Source organism: Triticum dicoccoides, chromosome 7A (genome assembly GCF_002162155.2).
Source record: "Triticum dicoccoides isolate Atlit2015 ecotype Zavitan chromosome 7A, WEW_v2.0, whole genome shotgun sequence".
Lineage (NCBI taxonomy): Eukaryota > Viridiplantae > Streptophyta > Magnoliopsida > Poales > Poaceae > Triticum > Triticum dicoccoides.
In genome coordinates, this window is record NC_041392.1 from 15,014,630 (window position 1) to 15,021,934 (window position 7,305).

Consider the following 7,305-nt stretch of genomic DNA (forward strand, 5'->3'; position numbering starts at 1 on the left):
TCGGCGGCGGCGGTTGAGTAGGGGAATCAAGGGTGCGGGGGGTCGGCGGCGGCGGCCGGTGGACCGGGGGGTGCTCGGCGGCAAGGGGGGCCGGATCTGGCGAGGTGGGATAGCGATCGAGATGGAGGGGGATCGAGATCGAGTGTCCATGAAATTTAAAAATATTCATGATAGTTCAAAAAGTGCCCATGAAATACAATCGAGAAATGAAGGCTACAATTTAAATACAATCGATCTTAGCTAGCTATCTATTCACAATCTTCTTGCCCTTCTTTTTCGCAAATGGAGTTCTTCTGTGGAACGGACATTCTTTAGGTAGGGTGGTCCTGCTTCTTCTTGTGGTGTATGCTGCTACTTCATCATCGTCGTCATGTTCAATCCTCGGGTCGCCGTACTTGTCGAAGTCTTGCTCATTGGCTACTCCATCCATTCCGATGATCTTCCTTTTGCCTCTCCTCACGACAACATGACTGGGCTTTGACGGGTCGGTAATGAAGAAGCATTGGTCCACTTGAGAAGCCAGTACCCATGGCTCATTTTTCGCGGTGACGTTTGCGCCCGCGGTCTTGGATTTGGCTTCGGGTATAACCATGGTGGTGAAATACCAGTCTTCTTTTAGTACGCTCTTGGCCCATCTGACACGGAACATCGGGACCTTCTCTCCAGCGTAGCTCAGCTCCCAGATCTCCTCGATCCTTCCGTAGTATCTGTCCTTGTCGTTACCGGTGTAGGATTCCATCGTTACCCCGGAGTTCTGATAACCATCGCTCTTCATGTCCTTGACCTCGGTGTAGAATGTGTAGCCGTTGGTATCGTACGCCTCATAGGTCATCAGGTTGTGCTCGGCGCCCTGTGACAAGGCGAATATGAGTTGTTCTTCCGCGGAAGAATCCTCATGTAAAGGGTACGACAAAAGCTTCTTCTTGAACCAACGCGTGAAACATGAGTTGTGCTCTTTGAGTATATCTCCGTTCGTCCTCTGTTGGCCTCGGTCATTGTACGTCTTCTTAATAAAGGTTTTGTGCTCTACCACCCAAGGATCGACCACGTCTATGTGTTGTAGCACGACTAGGTTTGCTCTTTCAAAGTCGGCGAGTCGACCCTCGAAGTCGACATGCATTTCGCGGCGACCCTCACGGTGACCCCATCCAGCGAGCCTGCCGAGGTGCCTGTTGACGGGCAGACCAACGGGGTTCTCGATGCCTAAATAATTCGTGCAGTAGGAGATGCACTCTTCGGTCAGAAAGCCCCTGGCTATGCTTCCCTCTAGACGTGACATGTTGCGAACGTATCCTTTGATGACACCATTCATCCTTTCGAACGGCATCATGCTGTGCAGGAACGTCGGCCTGAGTTGGATGATATCGTCCACGATATGGACCAGCAGATGCACCATAACGTCGAAGAATGCGGGCGGGAAGTACATCTCAAGCTCGCATAGTATCACCACGATCTCTTCCTGTAGCCTTCTGAGTTGCCTCACGCCAACAGACTTCCGAGAGATGACGTCGAAAAAGTTGCATAGGCCAAATAGGGTTTCACGGACGTGCGCATCCATGATCCCATGGATTGCAACTGGAAGTATCTGCGTCATCAGCACGTGACAGTCGTGAGACTTCATCCCGCTGAACTTCAGCTTCGCTGGGTCTAGGTATCTGCTTATCTTCCCGGCGTAACCGTAAGGAAGTTTTACTCCTACGAGGCAGGTGAAAAACTGCTCGATCTCCTCCTGACTTAGAGTGAAGCACGCGGGAGGGTAGTCATTTCCGGTCTTCTTGGCCTTTTTGCCTTTGCGACGACTTTCGTGTCCTGCTTCGCCTCATCATCATCATCATCATCATATATAGCGTGAAGCTCCTGCCTGATGCCCATTGATTTCAAGTCTGCCCTTGCTTTCGGCCCATCTATGGTCCTCTCTGGCATGTTGAGCAGGGTACCAAGCAGACTCTCGCACACGTTCTTCGTGATATGCATGACATCAAGGCTGTGAGGCACACGGTGGATCTTCCAGTACGGCAAGTCCCAGAAAACAGACCTCGTTTTCCATACCTTCAGCAGCGGCTCTGGCGCCTTTCGCTTCTTTCCCGGCTCTGGCGCCTTTTGCTTCTTTCCCGGCAGTGGGCAGTCTTTCCAATTTTTCAACAGCTCGTCTATTTCCTCGCCGCTCCTCGTACGCCGGCGTCCTCGGGGTTCGGTTTCACCATCGAACAGATCCTTGCATTTTCTCCACGGGTCATCGTCGCGAAGCCACCTTCGATGTCCCATGAACACGGTTTTCAAAGACCCGGGATCTCTATCTAGCTGGCGATATGTTGTGTCATCCACGCACCTGACGCATCCAGAAAATCCGTGGACCACCTGCCCCGCGACATATCCGTAACCGAGATAGTCGTGCACCGTCGTGAGCAGCGCGACTCTCATAGGGAAATATTCTTTCTCTGTGGCGTCCCACATATTGGCTGGCGTTTTCCACAGCGTGTCAAGCTCCTCTTTCAGCAGCCCCAGATACAGATTGATGTCGTTCCCTGGTTGTTTCGGTCCTTCAATCAGCATACTCATGTGAATGTACTTCCTCTTCATGCACAACCAGGGGGAAGGTTGTACATCCACACAAACACAAGCCAGGTGCTATGTGTGCTTCTCTGGCTGCCAAACGGATTGACTCCATCGGTGCTCGCGCCCAGCACGATGTTCCTTGGATCGTTCCCAAATTCTGGGTCTTCGAAGTTCAACGCTTGCCACTGGCTCGCATCCTTAGGGTGACTCAGCATCTTGTCTTTTTTATCTATCTCCGGATCATTTGCGTCATCTTCTCGCTTCTTCTCCTCCCTATCCGCGTGCCAACGCAGGAGCTTTTCTACCTTAGGGTCCGCGAAATACCGCTGCAGACGAAGAGTGATCGGAAAGTACCACACCACATTTCGAGGAGCTTTCTTCCTCTTCTTGTATCGAGTGACACCGCACACCGGACATATGGTAGACTCCGCGTGCTCGTCCCGATAAATGATGCAATTGTTCATGCACACATGGTATTTCACGTGCGGTAAATCCAGAGGACACACGATTTTCTTTGCCTCCTCCAAACTTGAGGGGCACTTGTTCCCCTTGGGAAGACGTTCGTGCCAGAATGACATGTTCTCGTCGAAGCATGCGTCGGTCATTTTGTGTTTTACCTTCATCTCCAGAGCCATGAGCGTTACTTTCAGGCGGGTATCCTCGGGCCTGCATCCTTCATACAATGGAGTAACCGCGTCTAACTCAAGTTGATCCATCTTGGCTTTCTCTCGGGCGGGAGCTCTTGCATTATCCGTCTGCTTGAGAAGCAGCTCTTGAATATGAGGGTCCTGCACCCAGCCCATCGATGGTCCAGCATCGTCTGCTCCACCGGCATCATCATCTTCATGATCATGCCCGTCGTCTGCTCCGGCATCTTCCTCATCATCATGTCCTGCATCTTCTACATGATGACTGTGTACAGCATCACCGTCGTGATCATCTCCTGGGGATTCTTCGTCTTCCCGCCCGCCCGAGCCACGATGGTTGTCTTGCTGCCCTTCCTCATTTCTTGCCCGGCCCCCATGGACGACTTCGTAGTCATCTTCATCACCTTGCCACCGATAGCCATCCATGAAACCACGCAAGAGTAGGTGGTCCCGCACCTGCCCGGATTCCGGGTCCGCAATAAGGCTCTTCAGCTTGCATCTTTGACACGGACATCTTATCTCCGTCTCGTTCTTTTGAAGCATCTCGGCCTTCGCGGACCTCAAAAACCTATTCACGATGCCTTCGATCATCGTGCGGACCATGGTCGCCTGCGGGGTAGAGCAAAACGATATTTTAGAACCAAGAAAAAATTTGGCATGACTTTCCCTAAAAATAGGACCAAAAAGAATGCTTAATGCCAAAATTCTCGCCGAAACGGAAATGAATCAACATTCCGGCAAAATATTGGCAACTATCGCATTTCAAATACAGGTACACCTCCAAACACAAACACATATGCAACACCACAAACATATGCAACACCACGAACATACATAGATCTAGCTAGGCCATAAAAAGTGCATGTGCACATTGTTGTAGGGAGAACAACATAAATATAGCTTCCCCCTTACTTACCTATCAAAACAAGGTAATTTAACCACTTAAATTGAATGAACCTATGGTGGAAATGAGGTGAAAAAGAGGAGGCACCCAAGACAAGGAGGAGGTGGAGAGAATGAAGTGGGGAGAAAGTGAGTGTGGGTAGGAGAGGCTGTCCAAAATATCTTGTTGCTGCCCACTTACTAATGGCGCACCAACTCTGAATGCGCCATTAGTAATCCAGGTTACTAATGGCGCACCTTCTGGTGGTGCGCCATTAGTAGTTTTGCAAAAAAAAAACATACTAATGGCGCACCGTCCCGCAATGCGCCATTACTAGTTTAAACTAGTAATGGCGCATGGGGGAACAGTGCGCCATTAGTAGTTTTGCAAAAAAAGGAATAAAAAATATAATAAAAAAACAACATTAGTGGCGCACTTTCCGACAGGTGCGCCATTACTAGTTACAACTAGTAATGGCGCACTGTGTCTGGATGCACCATTAGTATGTTTGGACAGGCGCACTAGTTCAAAAAAATTTTGATACTAATGGCGCACCCTCAGCCTGGTGCGCCATTAGTAGTTTCAACTCTAATGGCGTATTAGAAGGTGGTGCGCCATTAGTATATACTAATGGTGCACCGCTTGTCTGGTGCGCCATTAGTGTCAATCCCATCTATAGCCCTTCTTCTAGTAGTGAATTGCCTTGCGCCGGGCTTTCCAGATTGCCCAGAGTGTGACCGAGAGCAATACGAACTGATCATGCGTGAGCGACTGCATGAAGGTGAAGAGCCACTGCTTGGCATTGGGTTCTGTGTTGGATACCAGATTTTGAGCCAGCTCCTCATCAACAAGAGCCCATACACATCTCAAGCTAGTACAGTTTACCAAGGAGTGTCTCCATGAATCAGGAGAGCCACATAAATTGCAATAAGCATTATCTGCCATGTGCCGATGAGCCCTAATGTCCTCCGTAGGAAGGGATTGCTTTGACAAACGCCAGAGGAACATCCTAACCTTTCCCGGGACCTGGGTCTTCCACAAAGATTTCCATGCTCCTTCCTCCCGCGCATTATTTGATGTGCCAGCCGTTCCCTCAAGCCATGCCTCACGACGCTGTCTTGTTGCTACAAGCATGCGGTAAGCAGATCTGACAGAGAAGTTTCCGCTTGATTCAAAATTCCATCCCCAAAAATCTTGGAGATTGCGGGTGCACACCGGAATCCCCAATATGATCTGAGCATCCATGGGCATAAAAACTTGGTTGACTAGCTGGATATTCCATGAAGCGCTCGTCTGGTCGATCAGTTCCGAGACCAGGTTTGGCGGATTTGGGTGAATACTCCCATACGGGCGTAACATCTCATCCCTTGGTAGCCACTGGTCTTCCCAGATGCGAGTTGATTGACCATTGCCAATTCTACGAATGAGCCCTTGTTTCAATGTGTCCCTGCCTTCGATAATGGCTTGCCATATCTGACTTGGATGGTTGCCCAAGGTTGCCTCCAAAATGGACGAGTCAGGGAAATATATGCTCTTCAACACACACGCACTAAGGGAATCTGGTGTTTGGAGTAATCTCCATGCTTGTCGTGCTAACATCGCCATATTGAACAGTTCAAAGTCTTTAAACCCTAGGCCTCCCATTCTCTTTGGCTGCGTCATGCTTTTCCAAGATACCCAGTGAGGTTTTCTTTTGCCATCTTTGCTCCCCAGCAGAACTTCCTAATAAGCATATTAAGATGCTCACATAAACCCCTTAGGAGTTTGAAGCATGACATTGAGAAAACTGGTATGGATTGGGCAACTAATTTGACTAGAACCTCCTTGCCTGCTGTTGACATGGTGTTTTCCACCCAACCCTGCACCTTGATCCATAAACGATCTTTGATGTATTTAAAGGCCCCATTCTTCGAACTCCCAATATCTGATGGCATCCCTAGATACTTCTCATTTAAAGTTTCATTGGGTATATTGACTAAATCCTTTATTTCAGTTCTGGTAGCCTCCGGCACCCCCTTGCTAAAAAAATATTGAAGATTTTGCAAAGTTCACTCGCTGACCTGATGCTTGACAATATGTATTCAGTACTAGGTTCACCTCATTAGCTCCTGCACTATTTGCCTTGCAGAACAACAGGCTGTCATCAGCGAATAACAGATGGCTAATTGGTGGCGCCGTAGGAGCCACTTGTACACCACCCAGATTGGATGACTCACTCTTTAATTTTAACAGGCACGACAGGCCCTCTGCTGCTAGCAAGAACAAGTACGGAGATATTGGGTCCCCTTGTCTGATTCCTCTTGAAGGTTGGAATTCCTCCAGTCTCTTCCCATTAAACATGACAGAAAACTGTATAGTAGTGACCAGTCCCATAACTATGTCCACCCATCTCTCAGTGAACCCCAGCTTTACCATGATTGCTCTCAAATATGGCCACTCCACCCTATCATAGGCCTTCATCATGTCTAGCTTCAGGGCAAAAGACTGGTGTTTTTTGGCTTTATTTCTCTTCATAAAATGTAGGCACTCGGAAGCAGTGATGATGTTATCAGTGACTAGTCTGCCAAGGACAAAAGCAGACTGTTCCTCAGAAATAATGTCAGGTAGTACCACCTTAAGGCGATTGGAGATAACTTTGGAAGCAATTTTGTAGAGAACATTACACAAACTAATGGGACGAAACTGGTTCAGTAGGGTTGGATTTTTGACCTTGGGAATCAACACCAATACGGTCTCATTGATGCATGTTGCCGATTCTGTGCCCTCAACAATTTTAAGCACGACTTTGGTGATCTCGTCACTGTAGGGTTTCGTAGTAATTTCAAAAAATTTCCTACGCTCATGCAAGATCATGGTGATGCATAGCAACGAGAGGGGAGAGTATGATCTACGTACCCTTGTAGATCGACAACGGAAGCGTTTGGTTGATGTAGTCGTACGTCTTCACGGCCCGACCGATCAAGCACCGAAACTACGGCACCTCCGAGTTCTAGCACACGTTCAGCTCGATGACGATCCCCGGACTCTGATCCAGCAATGTGTCGGGGAAGAGTTCCGTCAGCATGACGGCGTGGTGACGATCTTGATGTACTACTGCAGCAGGGCTTCGCCTAAACACCGCTACAATATTATCGAGGACTATGGTGGAAGGGGGCACCGGACACGGCTAAGAATATGATCACGTGGATCAACTTGTGTTTGTCTGGGGTGCCCCTGCCT